Below are 10,570 nucleotides of genomic sequence, written 5' to 3'. Positions count from 1 at the left end.
TACCTGCAAGCAGGTGCAGGGGCTGGAGGTTCAATCTCTGGGCCTGCCGTAGCTGCCCTGCGCTTGAGGTGCAATGAGAGGGCAATTGAGACGGGTTGGTGGCGCGCCCCTGTAATCCCAGCTCTTGGGAAGCTGTAAGTAGGCAGATCACTACGAGTCCAATCTAGTAGTGAGACCCTGAACACCCTGTAGACCTTTCCCTAAAATACAAAATAAATTAATAAATTAACTAAATAGGGCCGGGAGATGGCTCAGTAGAATAAGTGCTTCCCTGGCAAGCTCAAGGATCTGAGTTCAATCCCTGGTTCTGACAAAATACAGATTGGAAAAAATTATTTTCAATACATTCATAGGAAAAAATGTTAGTTTCTGCGATATCTGAAGAATGTCTGCCAAAATCAAATACATAATCCAATAATAAATACATGATAAAAAGAAAGTGCACCGTATTTGAAATGCAAAAATATTGCACAAACATTTTATAATAGAACAACTGTTAATGATCGTTAAATTTGTAAAAACTGCCTCATATCATTAAACAACAAGGAAAATCATATCAAAGTAAAGAAACAATCCCATTTCATACTCACTGTGATGAGTATAATTTAAAAGACTAACATAAATATTTATTGGGATAAGGAACAAGGAGTACTGTTGTGTTTCCAGTTTGAAAGTTTTGCAATAACTGAAGAAGCTCTTTGGTTGTTGTTTATCAAGTAGTCTGTGCTTCTAAAGTAGGGCACATCAGCTGGGCTCGTACGGATGTGCGTAAGATAAGTGGAAGTGGACACTCCCAAGTACGCTGCACAGAACTATCTACTGAGACCAAGACAAGTCACCTGTAAGTATCCGGAGACATAGAAAGGCACTAATGCTAGAAACCACCTGCTCCAGCACCTACGCAGACGAAGCTAAACACAGACACCACACAGAAGACACATACACCTCAGATAAAACTAAACCACAAGGACATCAACCCATTCTATGGTTCTTGCTGTGGGTCGCCTCCAAATTCTACATGTTGAGAAGAAGTGGAGCTTTGGGGAGAGAAGTGGGTGGTGGAGGTGCTGTTCTCATCTGTGGATTAGTCAGGGGAAAAGTTCATCGCTGCGTGCTAGATGGTGGGGGCTGCTGGGAAGAGCAGCTCCCTGGGAGTGTGACCTGGATGGGGCACTCTTGTCCCCTCCCCCATTCTTCGGCCAGCCCCTCTACTGTGCCATCCCGCAGGACAGCCAGTCAATGCTGAATCTCCTGGGACCCTTGAGTCAACAGAACCCTTTGAGTCTGTAAACTGGGAATGTCTGGTGTTTTCTCTCAGTCATGACCCAGCGATGAGGACAGTCTCATTTGTGGGCACTCTGACAACAGCACAGTGAGCTGAGCGGAGCACACTGCAAGGCCCTGGGCCCATGAAGTGGGCAGCTTAGGTGGTGACCTCAGGAGTTCTCTGGAGTGGCAGGAGCAGCAGTATCTACGCAGGGTGGTGGCTAAAGAGTGCAGACCGAAATGTACCACATTATGTATTTGCTTTAGAAAGATTAAACAATGTCTGGTCTATTTGAGATAACTCAGAACTACAATTATCAGCATACTTAGAATGAAATTATTCAAAATAAGATTCTGCTTGGGTTGTAGGACAACAGAAGAATATAAAAATCAGAAATACTCCAGTAATAGTAGTTTAAAACTTACAGTTTATTAATAATTAAACATTTTAAAAGCCACTTGATCCAAAAGGTACATACAGAGAAAATTGTGTACTACTATTTAAGAAGACAAGGTCAGAATAAGTTACATATTGCTCATGAGTGATGTCCTTTAATAATAAAATAATTGCCAATTATTCTAAATTAGAATATTAAAATAATTAAACGTGATAAAATTCAAATAGCACATTCATGGAAATTGAAGGGAAGATCTTGAAAATTAATAAGTGAAAATTTTGGAAAAAATGAGATGACTCTTATTGCCCTGGTATAAGAAATTATACCATAAGTAGTGTTCATTAAAAAGGGCAGCGCTGGGACAGTGAGATAGCTCCATGGGCTAAGCGCCTGCTTAGGCAAGCACAGGGACAGGGGTTCTATCCCTGGCACCACATGCCGCAATAGTCTTGCCCGCAGGAGAGCTGAGCTGGCCACTGAGACCTGGTGTGGCGGCACAGGCCTGTAATCCCAGCACTGGGCAGGCTGAAAACAGGAGGATCACTATGAATCCAAGCGGCATATTAAGACCCTGTACCAAATACATGAACAAAAAGCGGGGGGCAGCACTGATGTTTAGAAAATGATAGAAGGCCGGGGGGATAGCTTGGTGGCATAAGCACCATCCTGTCAAGCACAAGGTCCTAAATTTGATACCTAGTACCTCATGTCATGCTGGCCCCTGAACCAGGCATGGTGATGCACCCCTGAATCCCAGTGCTGGGGAGGCTGAGGCAGGATGATTACTGTCAGTCCAAACCACATAGTGAGACATTGTATTAAAAAAAGGAAAACAAAAGAAAAAGAAATAAAGAAAGAAAATGATAAAGCAACCAAAAATAGATGTTCCACATACAGCAACCTGTAGTTGTCAGAGATGAATGGAAATCATACAGAATACAAGTTTATTCAAAATGCAATGCTCAAATATTTGGCTGATTACAAGAAAACATTTAGATTGATTTCTACCTCCCAACTTGAAAAAAGCAAACTCCATTTTGATGGAAAATTAAACATGAGGACATGACATTTTGAAGGATATATCAGAAGCATATCTTTATGATCTGAGGGTTAAGCTTTCTTTAATAAAATGTATTGAAAAAATCTTAGTGTGTGAATTTGAATTAAAATCAACTTTGATCAAGAATCTCCCTTTCTAGGAGCTGTCCATAGACAAGTTGCCATCGGACTATAAATTGAAGATTTCTGAATATTCTCTGGTGTTCTTAGACTTATAGAACAAAGTGAAATATGGTTGCAAAAATTCTATGGACATGTAGGATTCAGAAAATTTAATTGTAGGGTGGCCTGCGTAATATTGGACGATGTGTTGATATTACCAGTTACTGTCATTTTATAAAAAGACCTTTCTGAAAGTGACTAGAAATCTATGAATTAATGTCTTTTTATTCCTGTTTTTTCCTCCTTAGGTGCAGTAACATTATGTAATACCTTCAGTTATTAATCCAGCCACAAAAGAGAAGCACCAACATTTGTGTGTGTGTGTGTGTGTATTTGTGTGTGTGTGTGTGAGAGAGAGACAGACAGACAGACAGACAGACAGAGAGCATGTGAGCATGTTATGGTTTGTGTCTAGTTGTGCCCCCAATACCTCATGCAGTCATGGGGCAGCTTCTGGAATTTGATTGACTGCTGTGAGCTTGGATGCTGCACCTGCCTGGGAAAGATAATTCGCATTGCAATGTAAGGAGGGCAGAGAGGCTGGCTAGCTGCCTGGGCTGCTGCCACTCCCTTTGTTCTCTGCTCTTTGCCACCACCATGAAAGATTGGTCTCTGCCATGTGCCGCTCTGCCTTGGAGCCAGCCCTTAACAGTGTGTGTGTGTGTGTGTGTGTGTGTGTGTGTGTGTGTGAGAGAGAGAGAGAGAGAGAGAGAGAGAGAGAGAGAGAGAGAGAGCTTGCTGATGTAGCTGGGTAACCAGTACAGTACTAACCTGTACTACCATGAAACCATATGGATAACTAGTATTTTCAATACAGCAACTTAAAAAAAATCAACAGATTTGATGTCATGAGCAATCCCGTATTTCTACTTTAACTTAATAGGCTGCAACTTCTGATATAACTGAAACTGAATTAGGCCCAGAGGCCAGGCTACAGGCTGCTTTGTCCTCCCGCTGGCTCTTTCTAGCTCACAGTAGCGCCTTTCAATCTGTTAAGTCTTCTTTTGCAGACATCTGCAAATGGGATCCTGAGCATGCTTATCTCCCCAAATCTGATTTGCCTCGTCCAAATATGGAAGGAATGTGCAGGGATCAGGTGCTTGGTATGGAGAGGTGCTGCGCCATGCAGGAGTAGGTGTCGTGCTTGTCAGTGGCTCAGGTCTTTCTGAGATGAGATCTAGACTCTACCTCTCGTCAAGTGTGGGTCCAATGCTAGGTGTCTTGATTACTCAGACTTAGTTTAGCCATTTTTGAAAAAGGAGTGCAATAATGTCTTCTTATACTTGTTAATAAGATTAAAATCAATGCATATGCATCAATGAGGCCAATAATTTGGATAGATTAGACACTCATTAACTGACACTTCTTTTTCAGTACCTATGCCATTTGTTTTCATTTGACATTTAAGAAAGTTTTGCATTTGGTTTGCTTTACACTTATATTACTATACATGATTTAAAACACTGAAAAATGTCCTTAGTACATGCCAATCTATAAGTGTTCTTATGAATTGCACTGGAATTTATTTCACAACACATACACAGTTGGTCTACCTCACAACACTTGGAAATCTATAAGAGCGAGAACTCTTCTATTTCTGGTGTTTTAGCGACCATGCAATGACTGACAGTAACTGTCTTCTGAAAATGGGGTGGCAGTCAGGAGACAGGGTCGGAGACTGGAAACACTTCAGGGCAGAAAATACTTTAGATCGGTGTTGTGAAAATCAGCACTCACTGCAGACATTTCAAAACACCCCCTTAGGTTGTTCATTCCAAAGTGTCCCAGGAGGAAAATCTACTGCTTCATAGTGATTTCTTTAATTTTGATCATAGACAAGGAATTCAAAGTTTTGTATTAGTTGCAAAGCCATCAGTAAACATCTTTGAATTGTACTTAAATGGAATTACTTTTATTTGCTTACCATAGAACGTATCATTTTACTTTTCTTTTTATGAATGCTGCTTTTTAGTACCTTGTTAGATATTGTTATAATTCATAAAAATCAAGTTCTTTGTGATGTTTCCTGTTTTAAATATGAGAATAATTAATTATATGGTCATTAAATAAATGTTTATTAAGGTCTCACTGTGTTCTAGGTACAAATTGCAGAGCAGGAATGGGCCAGTGTTGCTTCTGTAGTGGATCATTTTGAACACAAAAATCACCCAAATATTCCTTTCAGAACAACAAGTATTTCTCTAATAAAAAGCACAAACAGGGCTGACCAAATAGCTCAGTGGATTACAGTGCCTACAAGCAGAAGTGGAGGAGGAGTGGGAAGTGGGGGGTGGGGGTGTGGGTGGGGGATGGGGGTGAGGGGTTGGGGGGTGGAAGGTGGGTTCCGTCCCTGCCCCCGGGGCGTGCTGAGACCACAATTGAGACTAGGCGTGGTGGTGCGCACCAGTAATCCCAGCTCTTGAGAGGCTGTAAACAGGCGGAACACTATGAGTCTGATCTAGTAGTGAGACCCTGAACACCCTGTGGATCCTTCCCTAAAATACAAAGAGAAAAGCACGAACATGTCATGTGCCACTAAAATATGCAAATAAAGTATCGGGAACATGTAACAAACTGAGAATTATGTGTGAAGATTGGTAAAATCAGTCAACTTGTCTACAACTATTTAAAAATAATAAAAGTATAGAATAAGTTTTAACATGTTTGCAGCCTGTCAACAGGATATACATTAATCTAACGGGCTACTACATATAATGTGTTAAATATTTAGTGGACATCAAACATTATAGACAAGAAATAATCATGTATTGCTGAGTTTTAATTTTTTAAATTTTTATTCTTTTGTACAGGGTCTGGCTAAGCAGCTCAAACTCAGAGTGATCCTCCTGGCTCAGCCTCCCCAGCGCTGGGATTCTAGGCATTCGCCACCATGCCCGGCTTTGGGGCCAGCAGCATGTGCCCAGGACTCCGGGGCCAGCGCGGCACCAAGGACGGAACCGTGACCTTGCTCTTGCCAGGCTGGTGCTTGATGCTGCTGAGCGATCTCCCCAGTGCCTGTATCGATGATGATTTTTAAAGTTTAAGTTATAGCTTACTTTTATTCAGTATGCTGTGTGCTTTATGATATTCACTCTGTGTATGTGTGTCCGTGTATGTGGTGTGTGTGTGTTTGTGTGTGGTGTATGGAGGGTTATTCCCTTTTGTTTCCATGATGCACAATTGTGAGGCTACATACTAACCTCACTGGTATTTATTCCATGACAAAGAAAGAAGGAGCATGGAAGGTTATTGCCTAGTTTTCTGATGATTATTTCATGATGAGTGAGAAGGTGGTATTCAAAAAGTAGTCTTGTCATGCTGTTGGTTTGCCTTTAAGATGCCGTCTCCTGTTTCTGCTTCCCGTGGACGTTCTTTGCTGTGCTTTTTCTAGTCTGATAATAATGCCTTTACACACTCATGTTGGTGTGCTTTCCGTTCTTTTAGGGCCAATGCGGCTCCTGATTCAGGCCACTGAGGACATACAGAGATGCTTCTGCAGCTCCGCTGGGGCTCTGCGGAGGGTGAGAGGGGCAGCACGCACAGCCGGAGAGTGCGACAACAAAGTGCTCCGCTCACTCGAACTCAACAGAGGAAGATCCTGGGGAGCCTCAGTCCACTTCAGGGACAGACTCTAAATAACCAAGGGACTTCCCAAAACCCTATCCCTGAAATCTCTCACGATCTCCTAACGCCACTGCCCTGGGACAAAGCTTTCAACATGGGCCCCCATGGGAGACACAAGTATGTAGGGTTCAGACCACAGCTACAAGAAACTTGCATCCAGTTCCTGGGGCTTCCTGTGTGTTTGTGTTCTTCATTTGTGGTAGAGAACGTTCAAACATATTTACAAGCATTTTTCTTCTTTCTCGTTTCTGTTATTCTAAGTTAAGGAGTGTCAGTTCTTCATCATTGAATTTCACAAGTGTTTGACTTAAGGCTTTCCATGTTTTTCCCTTTATTGATTTATTAGTATGCTTCCTGCTGATTCACTTTATGCTTACTAACTCTCTTTGGAATTGTTATGAATGTGTTACCAAATTGACTTTTGTGTTATTTTGTTTATTTCATTCAATTCCATGATTTTAACTTTTATTTTCAGTTTCTAATAGTGATCATTGTTTCCTGGTAATATTACTATGATTAGCAGATTTCCACACTGGGGAACATTCCAGTAGCACCACCTTCTTGTGTAGACATACCACATAATAGCCAAGATTAAAAAATTTATTGATTCTACTCCTATGCTGTGAGTTATACTTTATGGAACTATTGACTTTTAGAAAGAAAGAAAACCAAATCTATCCCCACTTAATCATATAAATCTTTTATACACAGGTCTAGACATAAAGGATTTATGGGAGCTGGGGCACATGAGCTTCAGCATAGGGACGTGTTCCTGTTGATACTTCAGGGGCATCATATGTAAAGACCCTGATGGATCCCTAAAGGATCGGTGGGTGACACTTGGCTAGCAACTGACAAATCAAAAAACACCTAGGACAACAGCAAGGAAATAAAATTTGCCAACCACATGAATCAGCTGCAAGCCCTAAGTGAGAATACAGCCTCTACAACTTCAACCTTGGCCTCAGGCAAACCTGAATGAATAAAGTCCTCTGATGTCACCTTGACTTCTGACCTACCAACCTGTGTGGTAGTAAGTGAGGGTCATTTTAAGCTCTTAGTTGGTGGTTATTCGTTTTGGCAGCAAAACAACCACAAAACAAAAAACAAAAACAAAAACAAAAAAACTAATGCTGCTACTAAGTGGGAATTTATCTCCCTAAACCCTGAAAAGTAAAGTTGGTTTCTTTATTCACCAAATGTGTGCCAGTCATTCCATCTTTCCTGTTGTTAAGCACAGCCTCAAAAGGAACTCTGAAGGGTGAGCCTGATAGCTCAGCAGACTAAAGTGCCTTCTTAGGCAGACGTAGCGACTGGGGTTCAATCCCCGTTGTGCCGTGCACGAACTGCTCACAGGGCAAGCTGAGACAGGGACAGAGTCTGAGGGCGGTGGCGCACACCTTTAACCCCAGTGCTTGTTAGGCTGCAAACAGGAGGATCACTCCAAGTCCAATATACGTAATGAGACCTTGTAGACTCTGTACTAAATATATAAAATAATGAAAATAAAAATAAAAAGTAAATAAATAAAAAGGAACTCTGACACGACACTGAGAGAAAAATCAGGTCAGTTAAGAGATGAAAGGAGGAGTTAGTTAATGCTTAAATACTTTATCTTCTCCTTTTTAATTTCTTATAATTTTTTTTACCAATTTTGCATGCCTATATCTAGTAATCTAAACAACTAATTTGAAGACAATATTATGCAATGTAAAAAACATTGTTGAATTCCTATTACTTTTTGTGAAATTCTGTATTTTTAATGTTTTAAGCTATTTTTCATTAATTTTAAAAATAATGTTCATCATCAATTCAATAGCTATTAGAAATAATTAATTAATTTTAGAATATAATAGATGGAGCCACCTTAACTTTTGACATAAAATGCTTAGAAATGTACAGTTAATTGCAAAGGAAATGAAGTGATCAAGTAAAAAAAAATAGTATATAAACGAAGATGCATTCAGATTTAGCTCACTCAGGAATACAAAATACTAACACATTTTCCCAAGTTTTCTAAAAAAAAAAAAGACACTAAAGCTCCAGTAAAAAGAAATTTTGAAGTAAGAATTTTAACCCAAGAATATAATGATCCCATTTCCTGCATTTCACGTGTATAAAATTCTTAGCAACACCTGCAGAGATGAGAAGTGATAATCGAAGGGCTTTCACAGAAAAGACTCTGAGTTACAAAGATAAGAGAGCTAAGAAGTTTTAAACATGAGGACATAGCGAAAACACCCACATTGGGATGCGATGAATATATTATATGAAAAATAATGCATTTTGAGGGACAATAGTGTGGGCATTTGTACAAATGTGTTGTCCTTCAAAGATGCCTATGTTCTAGTTTTTGGGATATATGGCACAGAAATTTAATATTGCTGATAGAATCAAAACTGATCTTAGCACAAGGAAATGGATCTAGATTATGCAAGTACGTTCAGTGCAATCACAAATGACCTTACGTTAAAAGCAAAAGCCTAAGTAGAAACAAGTAGAGATGAACTATGAGAAGGAGCTGGCTTCCCTTGCAAGTTTTCAAAGTGGAGGCAGCAGCTATGAGTCTAGGAAGGCGCTGCACTGTGAGGTTGGAAAGCTTTTTCACAAAGCCCACAGACAGGGGTGTGGCACTGTCAATGTCGATTCTCCTCCATCTCCAGGAACCTTGAACATCTGCATCCTCGCAGAGGGAAGAGGGGTTTGTACAGTTGAGACCTAATAAACTCCAATATGTCTTTAAGCATCTTTGGAAATACTCTGTTCAAAAGCATCATGATGTTTTGACCCGTATCAGCAGACTCCATGGGAAAAGTGTCCCTCCAGAGTGTCAGAGCCAGCGAATCACAGCATTGCTGCCCAGAGCTGGGATACCAGCAGCAGAAAGAGCAGCCTGGTCAGTGACTTGGAAAGAATATTTAAGCAGTAATCTGAACTGGTTTTTTTTATAAATATGCTCAATTATTAAGGAAGATTATGTATAAAAGCTAAACAGAAATATGAAAATGATTTGACCAAATACAGCCTTGCAATGGAAACAAGCTAAAAAATTTCTAGAGTTGAAAATTATTACATTTATGGGCTGGCTAAATAGCTCAGCAAATTAAAGCTCCTGAAAGCAGGTGCAGGGGCTGGGGTTTGATCCCGAGCCTGCCATGCTGGCCCCATCCCCAGGGGATGCTGAGGTGGCAATTGAAACTGGGCATGGTGGCGCACGCCTGTAATCCCAGTCCTTGGGAGGCTGTAAACAGGCAGATCACTACTTGTCCAATCTAGTAGTAAGACTATGGACACCCTGTAGACTCTTCCCTAAAAATAAAAAAAGAAAAACTAGCAATTATATATATATATATATATATATATATATATATATATATGTGTGTGTGTGTGTGTGTGTGTGTAGTTTGTTGTTTTAAACACAGAATACTTGTAAATAGAGTACATAGACACCTATCAGTTGATATTTGCCAGTATGTGTAACGAAGAGTAAAGTAATGAAGAAATATACTCAGATACTTGGTCCCTCTGAGATAACACCAAGCATGCCAAGCAGTACACAATGCAGGTCTCTGCCGATGACCTAGGGAACAGATTCAACATTCACAGAAACAAATGCCAGAAAGCTCTCAAATGGTTGACATGGTGGAGTGTGGGAATAGGACACTCCTCAACAATCTGGCCAATTTTTTTGCTAAACCAGTGAAGGCCGTCTAAGCAGATGGAACACAGACAGTGCTGCTTAGAGGCTAAGAGACTGTTCATAGCCTTTTCCTTTTTCAAAATACAGCAATTTATTTAACACACTGAATATGATCTGTCAACTCTCTCTGGCAACAAATGAGCTATGACACACAGGGTAACTTTTTTTTCTCTGCAACAGCCTGAGGAATGAGTGGGGGCGGGGATACAGAACAAATTAGGGGCTGGAGATGCTGTTGAACAGAATCTGGGAAGTGCTGATAGAGAAGCACCTGGGCTGACACAGTCAATAAAAACTGCCGAAGCCAGACTTCAAAACTTCAGTGAGCAGCAGAAGAGACACTTCTGTATTTGACAAGAAA

Source organism: Octodon degus, unplaced genomic scaffold, assembly GCF_000260255.1.
Source record: "Octodon degus isolate 3935 unplaced genomic scaffold, OctDeg1.0 scaffold00014, whole genome shotgun sequence".
Taxonomy (NCBI): Eukaryota; Metazoa; Chordata; class Mammalia; order Rodentia; family Octodontidae; genus Octodon; species Octodon degus.
Note: the sequence above shows the minus strand (reverse complement) of the source record.